This window comes from Dipodomys spectabilis, unplaced genomic scaffold (genome assembly GCF_019054845.1).
Source record: "Dipodomys spectabilis isolate Male_0828 unplaced genomic scaffold, ASM1905484v1 ptg000095l, whole genome shotgun sequence".
In the NCBI taxonomy this organism is placed as follows: domain Eukaryota; kingdom Metazoa; phylum Chordata; class Mammalia; order Rodentia; family Heteromyidae; genus Dipodomys; species Dipodomys spectabilis.
The window spans coordinates 5,631,803-5,647,969 of NW_024870772.1; positions in this window are offsets into that span (position 1 = coordinate 5,631,803).

The window sequence follows — 16,167 nt, forward strand, 5'->3', positions numbered from 1 at the left end:
TATTTGTTTAGGGACAGACATTCCTATTCCTCTAGGAGCCAAAACCAACATTGTTAACTTCCTAAGAGAAGTTCTGGTTACAGCTTACTGTCAGACTAAAATTATTTCAATCCATTTTATATCCTTTGCTATCAGGTAGAGTCACTTTGTCAAACTAAAGAAAAAAATTATAACGCCCAAATCTTGACTTTCAATAGCTGAATTACCACTGTTAGAAACTTTGTCATTTGGGTAAATGTCCAGGAGTGGGACTGCTGGGAAGCTCTCTGTTCAGTCTTTTTAACAACCACCATACTGCTTTCCAAAGGGGTTGAACAAGTTTACATTCTCACCAACAGTGTAGTAGTGTTGTCTTTTTGCCACATTGCTACCAACATCTGTTGTTGCTAAATTTCTTAATAATGGCGATTCTAACTGGGGTGAGGTGGAATCTCAATGCTGTTTAGATGGGTAATTTTTTTGTTTTTGTCCAGAGCATCTCTTCATGTGTCTATTGGCTACTCTTATTTCTTCTTCTGAGAAGTCTCCCTTTAAGTCTTTAGCCAATTTTTTAATTGGTTATTATTTCTTTGAGGACGTGTTTTGGTGATGTTTAAATTTTTGAGACCACAGAACAGGCCACACTAAAGCCACCAGCACAATCATGCTTATTGAAGCATGGTGTACCTTAGCTAAGATATTGAATAAACCCAGATGCTCTTGAGTGGATGAATGGATCAAGAGAATGTGGTAGGTATACACAATGGAATACTATGATTCCATCAGAAATAATGACATCCCATTTATAAGGAAATGGGAAGACTTGGAAAAATTATACTAAGTCAGATCCAAATAAACATAGGCACATGTTTTCCCTTACTTAGAATTAGAATCTACAAGTAAACCCAATGGATAGCTAAAGACAAACGAGCTGAGCGCCAGTGGCTCAAGCCTGTAATTCTAGCTATACAGGAGGCTGAGATTTTAGGATCGCAATTCAGATCCAGCCATGGCAGGAACATCCATGAGACTGTTATTTCCAATTAATCACCAGAAAACCAGAAATGGCACTGTGGCTCAAGTGGTAGAGTATTCATCTTGAGCTGAAGAGCTCAGTGACACTGCCCGGGCCCTGAGTTCAAGATTAATTCAACAGCACCATATACATTCACACAATTGAGAAAGAACAAAGGAGGATATTCTTAGGAGAGGATCACAAGGGCTCAATAGCTATGTGTGTATGCCATATAAAATGATGCTTATGGAAATGAACTCCAAGAAATGGAAACAAGAAGTTTTTATTTATTGTGCTATTTGTGGTTCCTCTTTCCTTCTTTCCTTTCTTTCTTTCTTTCTTTCTTTCTTTCTTTCTTTCTTTCTTTCTTTCTTTCTTTCTTTCTTTCTTTCTTTCTTTCTTTCTTTCTTTCTTTCTTTCTTTTCTTTCTTTCCCATTTGGTTTATTACCTTCTGTTACTATTTTGCATTTCTCTATGTTTTATAGTTTATCTGATTTGGGGAGTGGAAGGGGAAGCACAGCAACAGTGAGCAAAGGGTGAATCAATTTAGCAGTGTTACTAGACACTAGACTAGAAATAAACTATAGAATTTGGTGGTAGGGGGGAAACTGGGAGAGAATGAGGGAGGGAGTGACACTATTGAAAAAGAAATGTATTACTACTTGACTCATGTAACTGTATCTCCTTTGTACATCATATTTACAATAAACTTTGAAACTTAAAAGAAACTTTGTCAACATATTCATTATTCACTGTTACTTTCTGTATGCTTTGTACTTTTTACTAATGATTTTGTCTTATTGGTTTAAAAATGTTTGACTACTCATTTTTTGCAAATATTTTAACATGATCTGAAGTCACCTTTGACTTTATAATATTGTTTACTAATTATATATTTTAAGTGTATTGTATTCTAGTTATTGATATTTTTCCATTTCTTATTTATTTAGTTTCTACTCTGTTCTATACACAGATCTCACAACATTTCACTGTGTGAGCACCACTCTGTGATATTATTGCACCGGCCAAGAATACAAATTCTGGGATGCTCTTTACCTAAAGTATTCCTCAAGGATGTGTTTGTATCAAACAAGTTTAGATGACAAGGAAACATTTTCCTCGAGACAGAATTCTGGCTGCTTATCACTTATTATGTAACAGCCAAATTTCCTAAGCTCAACGTTTCTTAACATATTAAGTCACTGGTTAGAGGCTCTACCCTACATGGTTACTAGAGTATATCACATTTGTTCCACAGAAGGTGGAGGTGAAATAATCTGACATAAACAGTTGTGCTGATAATAAATACTTTTAATGATGTTAGCAATAAAATGAATTGTTTCATCCAGAACTCCATGTTTTCTGCTATGAGGTTCTTTGTTACTTTGTAAGAATCATTAAAGTACACACATATACATGTTTGGAAACTTGGAATATATCATATTATAATGGAGCTAAAATGTCCTTTAGTCCTGTTCTTGACTTATAAGCAGAAAGAAAACAAGAGAGATGATACTGTTCAAAAAGTAATGTACTCATTTCCTGATTTACATAACTGTACATCACCTTTAAAATAAAAAATAAATTAAAAAAAAAAGAATGAGAAGGCTGGGAAGGTGGCTCAGTGATAGAGTGCTTGCCTTGCATGTATGAGGCCCTGGGTTTGATTCCTCAGCACCATATAAGCAGAAGAAACTGAGGGAGCTATGGCTAAAGTGGTAGAGGATTAGCCTTGAGCTGAAGAGCTGACAGACAGTGCCCAGGCCAAGAGTTCAGTCCCCATAGTAGATGAATGGATCAAGAAAATGTGATATATATACACAATGGAATTCTATGCCTCCATCAGAAAGAATGACATTGCCCCATTTGTGAGGAAATGGAAAGATTTGGAAAAAATTATATTAAGTGAAGTAAACCAAGCCCAAAGAAACATAGGTCCCATGGTTTCCCTTATTTGCAGTATCTAGTATATATATGAGTCAAGCAGAAAAGGTCAGATAAGGTGATGTTAGGAAAATGAACCCTAAGATATGTATTTAAATGTTTTTTTTTCTTTCATGCATTTGTTTCTAAAGCATTTATAAGATTATTTCTTTGTTGCTTTGTATGTTCTTCCCCCACAGTATAACCCCTGCTTTTACTGTATTTGATGTCGGTATAATTTGTGGAGGGGAAGGGGAAAAACAAGTCGTTTAAATAAGTATACAGGTGGACCCATTGCAACAATGAGAAGTACAAGTTGTCATGTTGAAAATGAACTTTACAACTTTGGGGGGTGGGGTGGGGAGGATTGAGTGGGGGCCTGGGGGGAGGCTGGGAAGGGATGGGAAGGGTAAACAAAGGAGGAGGCTACAATGCTTGATAAGAAATGTACTCACTCTCTTGCCCATGTAATTGTAACCCCTCTGTACAGTATTTTTACAATTAAAAAAAAAAAAAAAGAGTTCAGTCCCCATGACCTGCAAAAAAAAAAAAAAAGAGAAAGCTAGCTTCTAGTGTTTGGTTTCTACAATCCTGGCTAGAAATGAGCTAAGATCTGAAAATCATTCTATAAAGCTAGTCTAGGCTGAGAAATCTGCAAGATTCACACATCCAATTAACCAATGAACAGCTGGTTGTGGAGGCATGACTCAAGTGATAGAAGACGAGCTATGAGCAAAATGTTAAATGAAAGCATGTGGCCCTAAGTTCATCTATAGTACTGAAAATGAACAACAAAGTTTACAAGTAAAATTTGTAATATAAAAGAAAAAAAGTAAAATATATAGTTTGAAGACTGAAAATTCAGATTCTTGCCACAGAATACTATACTTCTTGTCAGCATTTGTTGTTTTCAAACCAAACAATGTTTCCTTATATTTTGAAAGCTTCTAATTCTAACCATTACTTTTTTAAAATAATTCATTTTAAATAAATTTGTATGGATACGAATGATGTAATTTCACCTTTTCTTTGTAAGGAAAATAGATTGTGGTACTTTATTTATTCAGTTGACAGGTTAATTTAAATGATGACAAGTCTTTGATTTTAAAATGAGAGATAAGTTTAATTGCTTAAAATATTCCAAATAAGTGAAGTAATGTTTTGGTGTAATTTGGTTTGGTTTCATTTAATAATAATTATTTAAAACCATCTTTAGCTGAGTTGTGCCTTAAGGGTTTTCCGTTTCTTCCTTTTTTTTTTTTTTTTGTCAGTCATGGGACTTGAATTCTGGACCTGGGAGTTGTCCCTGAGCTCTTCAGTTCAAGGTGAGCACTCTACCACTTGAGCCACAGTGCCACTTCCAGTTTTCTAGTGGTGTATTGGAGATAAGAGTCTCAAGGACTTTCATGGCTTTGAACTGTGATCCTCAGATCTCAGCCTCCTGAGTAGCTAGGATTATAGGCTTTTCTTTAAAAGCAAGGGAAAATAAATTTATGATATTCAATTAAGAAAATAGTATATAAAATTCATGGTCTGTATTATATTCTACATTAAATAGACTGCCAATATACCAACCTTAATTTTCTTTATTAATTCTGAAATAATTTTTAAAATCTTGGACACCTGTAGTAAAGATGGATTCCATTATAGTATATACCTTGTACAACCTAGTATGTATATTAACATCTATGTCTCTCCCATTCTTGAAATTCTCATCTCATGCTGTTAAATTTTGAAGGTTGAATTCCCTTTAAACAATACAGCAGAGACTATTTATGCTACTTATTCTTGCCAATTAAGATAGGTTTATAAAAACAACTCTCAAAATATCTCCCTTGATTCAAATATATCTGAGTACACTTCACAAGGAGAATTTTAAACAACAATTTCATTATTTAGAATTTTTGATTTTAGGGAAGAGGTCATTGTGATTATTTAAACATTTTTTCCCATAGAGATAATGTCCAAGTGCTCTTATTCCCAAGCTAACCAGGTAACATGTCATATTCCTAGAGGGTTGCAGTTCTAAATTAATTTTAAGTTGGTGACTTTGGCAGTGAAACAAAAAGATAGATGCTACTTATTTCTCTCAATTCCTGGATTTTCATATTTTTCATATTGGATATCAGTTGCATAAATCAACATTTTAAAAGCCAAGTCAAATTTTTTCCAAGTTTTCACCAGTAAGCACTAGTGTTACTTTCACTTTTCTTTTTTATAAATTTAAATTTATTGTAAAGGTGATTACAGTGGGGTTATATTTACATAAGTAAGGTAATGAGTACATTTCTTGTCGAACATTATGATCCCCTCGCTCATTTTCCTCCTACCTTCTCTCCCTGCTTATTCTCCCCCCTGCCCCCCCCCCCCTGCCCAGGTTGTAAAGTTCATTTTAACATCGTGTTTTGTAAGTATCGCTGTTTTCTTTCCTTCCTTCCTTCCTTTTCTTTCTTTTTTTCTGGTTGGTCGTGGGTCTTGAACTCTGGAACTGAGTGCTGTCCCTGAGCTCTTCAGCTCAAGGAGAGCACTCTACCACTTGCACCGCTTCCGGGGTTCTGGTGCTTTATTGTGTAATGCCAAGGTCTCAGGACCCCCCACAAGAAGACCACCGCGAGTCAGACTCTACAGCTGTTTTATTTAAACGGGCTGCAGCTCGGGCCTCCTCCTACACTCCAACACAGCGGAGCCTAGGAGGAGAGTCCTGAGCTAAGGATAGGCACACAATCAACCAGGTGTTTTGATTCCACCACGTGTTGCTTTGCTAGATAGAAACAAGCAACATGTGGTGGTCACTGCCTCAAACTTTAACCTTTCATTCCCCCCCTTGACTTATGGTCCTGAGCCACAATCTTGTGGCTCTGGCCCAAAACTAAACTCCAACAGTTCTTGATCTTGAACGGGTATACCAATAACCATCAGTCCATTTTTTCTTTTCTTGAGGCGTATGTGGAGTGGTTGGGTAGGATGCTTGGAGACTTCCCATGTTTCCCCACGGTCATCCAGGGCAAAGGGGTCAGCAGGTCTGGCGTGAGAGCAGTGGATCCAAGCAGCAATGCCATCCACCTTAAGGGCAGTAGGTGTAGTCAGTAGCACCATGTAAGGTCCCTTCCACCGAGGTTCCAGAGATCTCAAGTTGTGCCTTCCAACAAACACCCAGTCCCCTGGTTTAAACAAATAGGGGGTAGGAATAGAAGCAGAATCATATAATGCTCTAAGCTGGGGCCACATACTCTTATGCACCAGCTGTAAATAGTCAAGCTTATACAGAAATTCAGTATCATCCAAATCAGCAAGCAATTAAAGCCAAGCCAATAGGCAAAAGGAAGGAGCGATACCCAGTTTGCGCCAGTCTCCAAGGCCAATTTTGTTAAGGTCTCTTTTAGAGTCCGATTCATTCTTTCTACCTGCCCTGAACTCTGGGGTCTATAAGCACAGTGCAATTTCCAATCCGTCCCCAGTGCCGCGGCTATTCCCTGACTTTTGAGATGAAGGCCGATCCATTGTCCGACCCGATGGTGGATGGGAAGCCATACCTGGGTAGGATTTCTTCCAGGATCTTCTTAGCCACAACGTTCGAGGTCTCATGCTTTGTTGAGTAGGCTTCAACCCATCCTGAAAAAGTGTCTACAAAAACTAGCAAATATTTATATCCAAAATTTCCAGTTTTAATTTCTGTGAAGTCTACTTCCCAATACACACCTGGCCTATCTCCAAGGAGGCGAGCTCCTTTTGTAACTGGTTGATTGCGGGCATTGGTGAACCTACAGGCTTTACAATTTTTAACAATGTCCTCAATGAGTTGATTTCCTTGCCTAATTTTTACTTCTGAGTGTCGGAGCAAGTCCTGCATTCTTCGGGTTCCCATGTGAGAGACCCGATGGATTCTCTTAAGAATCCCCTTGCCCAATCTTTGTGGCAAGGTAATTTTCCCCTCACCAGTTTTCCACCAGTCTTTGTTTCCTTCTCTGCCCTGGGGTTTATAGGCCATGGGAATTTTCTTTATCCACTCCAAGTCTTCTTGGGAGTACTGAGGCTCAGGAGGCAAAGCTCGTGGCCCGGGGTCTACTGGAGTCAGTACTCCTGCTCTGGGCTGGAGGGCCACCTCCTTAGCTGCCTGACTGGCCAAGTTATTTCCTTTTGATGGCTAGAGCAGTGCATAATGGCAATATTTGCTGGTTCCCATATAGCCAGAATGAGGGTTAAAATTTCTTGTTTGTTTTTAATAGTCTTTCCTTCAGGGGTCAGCAGCTCCCTCTCTTGGTAAATGGCTCCATGGACATGCAAGGTGGCAAAAGCATACCGACTGTCCATGTAAATGTTTAGTCTCTTCCCTTTTCCCATTTGTAGGGTTTTTGTTAGTGCCACTAGTTCTGCTCTTTGTGAAGATGTTCCCTGGGGGAGCGCTTCTGCCCACACTATCTCAGTGTCCGTGGTGACTGCTGCACCCACGTACCTTTTTCCATCTTGAATGAAACTGCTGCTATCTGTGAACCAGGTATGCTCAGCATGTGATAGTGGCAAGTCCAACAGTCTGGCCTCTTTTCCTTGGCCCGGTCTCTCTTTTCACACTCAATTTCATGTTCTCTGTCCTTCCTTTCCTGTCTTTGCTCCTCCAGCTCTCTCTTATTGTAAACCTTTTCTGCCACAGCTACTAGGTCCCTAATAGACTTTTCACCAAGTTTGTCTAGAGCCTGCAACTTTCGCTTTATGTCTGGTGCAGCTTGATTTATATAGGCAAACATAATCATCTGAGCTAACTCCTGGGTCTCAAGATCATATGGGGTATATTGACTAAAAGCTTCCATGAGCCGCTCAAGATATGCTGCCGGACTTTTACTTCCTCCCTGTCTAACATCATAAACTTTGGCCATATTAGTAGGTCGGCAAGCCGCCACCTTGAGACCTGCCAACAGAGCCTGGCGGTAGACAAGGAGTTGCTCCCTACCTTCAACTGTATTGTAGTCCCATGTTGGTCGGATCTCAGGAAAATAGGCAGCGATCAGGGCAGGATCCGTGATTGGCACTCCTGTGGGGCCAGGGATATGTTTCCAGGCCACCTCTAGGATATGGTTTCTCTCTTCGGTGGTAAAAAGGACCTGTAAAAGCTGACTGCAATCATCCCAAGTGGGCTGATGAGTAAAGAGAGTAGTTTCAAGCGAACGAATTAAATCCTGGGGTTTCTCAGAAAAGGGGGTATTTTGGGTGCGCCAATTGTATAGATCACTAGTAGAAAATGGCCAATATTGGAGTGGCTGTTGACTATTTGCATCCACAGGAAAAACAGCTGCATTAGATGGAGGGTTGATCCCAAGGTGGCATCGAGTGACTGGCCCCTCAGAAACTTTAAGGGCAGGTGCCGAGGGTTCTATAGCTCCCTCCTCCTCTTGATCATTCTCAGGTTCTGCAAAAGGAACCTGGGAAGGGGAGTATGGGGGAGGGAACATTTCTTCTTCTAAGTTATCTCCCTGAAAAACCAGGGGGTGCCTTTTCTTTTCCTCTTTCTCAGTTTCTTTTTGTTAGTCTAGGGGGCTAGATGGAGTGGTGCCCATGGTTTCCAGTCCTGTCAGTTGTTCAGTCCAAAAAACAATAAACAGTACAAAGAAAACACACGCAGGCCTGACAGGAAAGAAAAAGCTTACGAAGTGATCTCCCGAATTGGTCCGCTGACTCCTGTAATGGGACACTCAAGCCCCACAGAATGAGCAGACCCACAGTGGGTGAGTTGGGCCTGGGAACCGACCCTCACCCCACAATTCACACGGGCGAGGTTCCAAGGACCCCTGCCCCACACGGCAGGGTTACCCCCGCCCCACAAGAGGATCTGGGATGTCTCCCAGTTCCTCCAGGGTTGTCGTGCAAGCACCCTTTAGGAATTGGAGCGGCCGTCCTCACAAGGGAAAATGAAAGTAAAACAGACAAACGACAGGACAAGACAAATTAACAAAGACAGTGCTGTTTTACCTTTGGAGTCTGAGGTCTTGGGGGTGTTTGGGGGGTATCCTGGATGAGCCCCCACTAATAGGTAATGCCAAGGTCGCAGGACCCCCCCACAAGAAGACCACTGCGAGTCAGACTCTACAGCTGTTTTATTTAAACGGGCTGCAGCTCGGGGCCTCGTCTACACTCTGACACAGCGACACAGTGGAGCCTAGGAGGAGATTCCTGAGCTAAGGATTTGCAGGCACACAATCAACCAGGTGTTTTGATTTCCACCACGTGTTGCTTTGCTAGATAGAAACAAGCAACACATGGTGTCACTGCCTCAAACTTTAACCTTTCAATTGGAGATAAGAGTTTCACGCCCAGTGCTGGTGGCTCATGCCTGTAGTCCTAGCCACTCAGGGGCTGAGATCTGAAGATCAAGGTTCAAAGCCAGCCTGGGCATTGTGGCTCAAGCGGTAGAGCACTAGCCTTGAGCTGAAGAGCGCAGGGACAGTGCCTAGGCCCAGAGTTCAAGCCCCACGACAGACCAGAAAAAAAAAAAAAAAGAGTCTCATGTCCCTTCCTGCCGGGACTGGCTTTGATCTGCGATCCTCAGATCTCAGCCTCCTGAGCTAGGATTTCAGGTGTGAGCCACTGGCTCCCGGCTGCATTTCTTATAAAGCTTTTGATAAAAGATTTTTCTCCCATCCAGGTAATGATTAATTTGAATGGATTGATGGGGACTGAAAAATATAATATTATAATTGATTTGTTCCCTCATCCTGACCTCAACTTCAAACATTGTGGGGTGGGTACTTTGTTTTCAAAATGTTATGGAATTCACAAATTCACCTTTCCTATGGCTCCAAAAGAAGCTCAGGGACAGTGCTCAGGCCTAGAGTTCAAGCCCCAGGACCTGTCAAAAGAAAATAAAAAATGTCATGCATAAACCTTGGGTCAGCTTTACATAAAACTTTATATTTTAAAATTGTATGTTTTAATTTTATCTTGAGTAGCATTAAAATGTACCTTTCAGAAGTTATTCATATTTTAAATTAGCACATATTAATTATACTGAGATCTCTGTTGCAATTACTGTGATATAATACTTAAATTTATACAAGAAAATACAAAAGAATATTTAGACAATGAGGACACTTTTTTGCTGAGCTTTTGCTCAAGGGGAGTGCTCTACCATTTAAGTCACATTGCTTCTTCTGGCTTTGAGTAGTTAATTGGAGATAAGAGACACATAGAGTTTCCTGACTGGGCTGGCTTTGAACCACGATCCTCAGATCTCAGCCTCCTGAATAGCAGGTACAGATGTGAGCTCCAGGTGCCCCAGTTGGTTGACTTTTTTTTCTTAATCCTTAAAGTGGATAGAATAATCCACTTATATTTTGATATTACTGCTTTTTTATTCCCAGGACGAGGGCTTTAAACTCAGAGTCGTATTTTCACTCAGCCTGTTTGCTCATGACTAGCATTCTAACACTTGAGACATCCCTACTGGTTCATTTTGTTGATTAATTTAAGATAGATTTTTTTTCTTTCTTGTCTTTTTTTTCTCTAGGCTAACTTCAAATTGATTCTTCAGATCTCAGCTTCTGGGGTAGCTAGATTGCAAATATGAACCACCAGTGCCTAGCTGATGTTGTTTTTTATTTTTAGTGTTTCATATTGTATATAGTATGTCAATGAGTTATAAATGTATACATGTTGAAAGTCTTTGAAAATATAAAGTTGAATTGAAATCACCAACACCACCACCTCCACCACCACCGCCACAACCACCACCACCACCACCACCATCATCATCATCATCCTTATCCATTTCCAAAATTCTTGTCTATATTGTCTGGGTTAATTTTCTTTATACTGTGAAAAAAGGAGATATTTTCTTCTGTCTGACACTATGAATTTGAAGAAAAACCTAAATCTATCTATAGGTAATCAGTTTTTCTCTGAGTATAGTTTCCCTAAAATATAGCCATCATCACAGAGACAGGAAAAGAGACAGAATTATAACATTTCCTTAAACAATACTAGTAGTGTGATTTCAACTTAGGTTCTCCTTTTGAACATACTACTTTCTTTAACAAATCAATATATCATTGCTACTTACTATTAAACTAGACTTAGATTAAAAAAATACTTCTGCATGAAGTACAGTTAGAATTAGTTCCTTTTGTAAAATCTTCTTAATAAAAGATTCCACATTTCTGGAGTTTATGATTTTTATTGCATATTACCTCAAAAAATGCATTGACTTTCACTATTTTATCACATAAAGTCAGCACAAAATTAAGACATATGCTTTAGGATTTTATTTTTCCTATCAATACTGAAAATGACTATAATTAGAACTTCAGGATATTTTTGAAAAACTTTCTTGCATTATATCAATAACAGTATATTCAGGTGACTAAATACCATTTGTAATTACTAGTAACAAAAATGGAGATGACTCAGAAAAATGAGTGTATAAGAACATCATTCTTTCAGAGTATTTGTGTCCCAAATATTTGTAGTTGTTTCAATGGTTCTGTTTGTATATGTTGTCTTTTAGGAAATTATGTGTACTATTTCCATAGACATTTGTTCAGAAAGCAAAAAAGAAAATGTCTAAATAGCTTATATTTGAGAACGCTAGGAGAATTTGATGCTAAAGATAGAGTTCTGCTTCAAATATGAAAGCAAAAATATTCCACATTGGTTTTTGTTTCCTTAGCACTTGAGTATATATTAGTAGGAGAAAATGAATAAGGAAATCACAAGGGGCTTTACCATTAGTTTAAGAAATAGGCAAATAATGTAGACTTGGTTGACTACAAGAGAGTTTCCAGGGTTTTTGAGAAGCTTTGGGGATAGAGATTGTTCCCTGTAGATGATAAGCTAGTTAGACCTTAAGGAACATACACACATTTATTTATTTATTTATTTATTTATTTATTTGTAGAGAATTTTCTAAACCTTTTATAAAAACTTGTACAGGGACTATATTCACAATTGTATGCACACAAATTTTATATTAATTCTTCAAACTGTTTTCTCTGTTCTCTATGTCTTAGCCAAAGGAATTAAAACTTAGACTTTTCCTTAAGATGGTAAAATTCAGAATGTTGAAGTGTAAGACAAACATAACATAAAAGGATAAAAGATAAAAACCCTAAAGAATACAAAATTATGCATCAACTTCTAGCTTTTTGTTAGTTAATGCAACTCTTATGTTCTCATTCTAATCTATTTTATACATACATATATATATATTATATATACATATTTTTCCTATATCAAACAATAGTGGTACAAGTCAGATTTAACAATTTAATAAAGATGTAGTTGCTATTACTCTAAAATAGTATTTATGAATAGAAACATTTGAATTTTCAATCAGTATACATAATACTACACTTTATTTTGTTCCCATTCAAAATAAAGTGTATTTGCCTATTATTTATTTACAAAAAAGAAATACAGAGGGAAGGGATGACATGGCTCAAAAAGAAATGCACTCAGTAGCTGATTTATGTAATTGTAACCCCTCTGTAATCACCTTTACAATAACAATAAAATATATTTAAAAAATAAAAAAGGAATCCATTTAGCTGGGTTCCAGTGGCACACACCTGTAATCTTAGCTACTCAGGAGTTTGAGATCTGAGGATCATAGTTTGAAGTCAGCCTAAGCAGGAAAGTCTGTGAGACTTTCTTTTCTATTCAACAGATTTATTTATTGTTCTTACATCTATAATTCTAAATATGCTTACATGTAAGAACACTGTGGGTAGCTTTCTGTCATACTAGTTAGCCACAAAAGTCCTCTAATACAAAGCACCTTAGAAATGTTATGTGGGGAGAAGTGGTCCCACCTGGTGAAGAACTATTACAGTTCTCAACTCTGTCTCTCAGGGGGCCAGAACTCCAGTTCACAAATGCTTAAACCACACTGATACCATAGCAGAAGCATTACATGATGATAAAGGGTCATTCAACCAAGAAGCTAGTACAATTCTAAATGTTTATGCACCAAACAACAGAGTCACAAAATATATGAGGTAAACAATTATGGTACTAAGAAGGGAAATACACCTTTCAACAGTAACAGAAACTTCAGCACTCCTTCCAGAAACTGATACAGTGAACAGAGAATTCAGTAAGAGAATAAAACTCCTACCATACCTAACAAAATCTGTGATACTCTTACCTTCATTAAACTAGCCTGATGTGGAGCTTTATCTCAAGTTCCAGAGTGCTGGGCTTAGGCAAAAGATGCTCAGGGACAGCAACTAGATGACAAATTCAAACATCAGGACTGGCACACAAAAAAACAAACAAACAAACGAATAAATAAACTTATAAATAGCAATTCAATAAAATAAAGATTATACATGCATAGCATATATATTCAGGTGTATATATTATATATTCAGTTATATATGATATAAATATTAGGATGTATATAAAAAAGATTTTATGTATTATATATTTATATATGTTCACATATTGTGCCTTACAATTGATCTTGCCTGCTTAGGAGGTGGATGAAAATTGGGAGAATTGCAATTTGAGATGAAGGCAAGCAAAACATTCCGAAGAAAATTCCATCCCAACCAATAAAGACCCTGGCATCATGGGAATGTGCCATTCCTGCACCACAGAAGCCATAAATAGAAGCATCATGTTTGATGCTGACATGGATAAACTGGAAAAACTCTGTTCAAAAACTAAACTAACCTCACAGGGACTTAGTGGCTTACATCTGTAATCCTAGCTATTCTGGAGGCTGAGATCTGAGGATCAGGGTTTGAAGCCAGCCCAGACAGGAGTCTGTGACAGTCTTACCAACAATTAATCACTGAAAGGCTGAAAATGGAGTTGTGGCTCAAGTGGTAATCTCTTAAGCAAAATGAATCAGGGACAGTGAGCACCCCCTGAGTTCAAGCGCAAGGACAGGCACACACACACACACACACACACACACACACACACCCCTGACCAAAAAGGGTTGGAGATCTGGCTCAAGTGGTAGAGCATCTTTCCAAAAAGTACAAAGCCCTGAAATTAAACTCCATTCCTCAAAAAATAAAAACAATAAAATTAACTATCGGGGATAACAAATTGTATTTTTCCTAAGTACTTCACACACACACACACACACACACACACACACACACACACACACACACACACACACACACACAAATCTAAGGCAGTGGAATGACTTAAGAAATGGTTTTGAAACAAAAGCTAGTAAATCTGACATTTAAAATTGTTCTATCATGTAAACATTGGATTTTCACTTTGTGGTTTAAGATTGTGGAAATGTGTTTTGTAAGTGAAATGGTTACTGCAGATTTAATCTGCAAAAATTTTAAAAAGATTAACATTATTTTGGCATATTGATGCACTTTCAGGAAATATAGGGTCACCCATTTTAGGAATAACTGAAACTAGCTGTGTATGAAGAAAACCGCTCCAAGAAAATAGCCATCAGCAGGAGAAATGAGTTTAAATGAAACTAAATATTCTAATTGTTTAAATGAAATTCTGGCCACTCAATGACTGAAAATGAAACAATGGAATATTATTAAAAGATGTTTCCATTTCCACATAAAATAAGCATGTGAAAGATTTTTTTGAAAGATCTTTCATTAAAAACACAAATCTTTCAGATTTTCTAATAACAGTAACTTGTTTGCTCTCACTATGCATGATAGTGTCACAAAACAATGCATGAATTCACACACAGAGATCATTTTCCATGAAATAATTATTAAGGAAAGCTGAAGGCTAATTACAGAAGTTTGCTTAAGCAAGCTTAAATTATGAATGTTTTTAATCCATTGTAAGTTATGTACATATTTATTCTTTATAGTGTTTTGTACATTATTTATATTTTAACTACTGATATAGTTGGGAATTTGGCATGGCATTTTAGTCAGAAACAACACTAGCTTTTGTTTCTAATTACATTTTTCAAAACTGTTAGTTTCTCTATTTTCCACCTAAAAATGATTTCTGAGATTTAATTGACATCTTAATGAATACACATTTTTCCACATCCTTTGAAAGTAAGCCAATTATAGAACTTTTCTTTAAAAGGTTGAAAGGAAAAATGATTATAATTTTAAAAATTTGAGAGAATAACAGTAATTTTCTCATGAAATAATAGTTTAGAAATAGAATTTAGTCTGTTGAATTTCTGTCTAAAAAGAAAATTGGTAAATTATTTCTAACATGTTGAAAATATTCAAGTATTCCAAAAAGATAATACTATAGTGCTGTATTTTCAAAAGATACAAAATTTTTATAAGATTATCTAGTCTACAGGAAACATGTAAGATTAAAGCTAATAGTCTCGATATGCATACAGTTTAAAATTATAACAGCACAGTCAAGCAATTGAAATTAGTTCATATTCATTGTTCATATTTCTCTGATAAGCTTCATGGCAATACAGTGCAAAACAATGTCTTTAAAATAACATAGGAACTAATTTTATTGATAGTCAAAATAAGTTAAACTACAACATGTTTTTTATTCAGATATATTATTATAGCTTGGAAAACATTTCTTACTAAGATAGGAATAGATTCCTATAATTTTTTATGGTGGCTCATGACTGTAATCCTAGCTACTGAGGAGGCTGAGATATGAGAATCAGAGTTCAACATCAACCCAGTCAGGAAAGTCTGTGACACTTATTCCCATTAACCACTAAAAATCTGAAAGTGGAGTTGTGGATCCAGTGGTTGAATGCTAGCTTTGAGCATTCCAAGCCTAGAGTTCAAGCCCCAGATTAGTACACATATACACACAAAAAAATTCTGTTTCATACACATGTGAACACACAGGCAAGCTTTATGAAATCTGAAAACCCAAAACATTCTTTTTTAAAAAACACATGTTGAAAAAAATATATTGAAAATGTGAATTTTTTTGATGAGGTGGTTTGTAATAAATAGTCGAGGAATGGTTTATTATTAGGTAAATTATAATTGCTATAATTTGTAAAAAAATTTACAGTAACATATTGTTTGATTTCTATAAATTGTGAAGCTTAAACATATTGCTGACTATATCATTATACATAATGAATCTGAATCTTTAAATTCCTTTTCTTCCTTTTTTTCCCCATTAATTTGGGCAGGTGCTGTCTTTTGTGACCCACATTTTTTTATTGGAATTTTTTTATTTTGCCGCTAGCTGGTCCTCAGCCATGATTCTCTTCCCCATGCCTTCCATATGAGTTGGGATTACTGATGTCAGGCTTGTTTACTGACACCTGGCCTCCCTATTGGTCTCATTCATGTTTTCCCCAGGC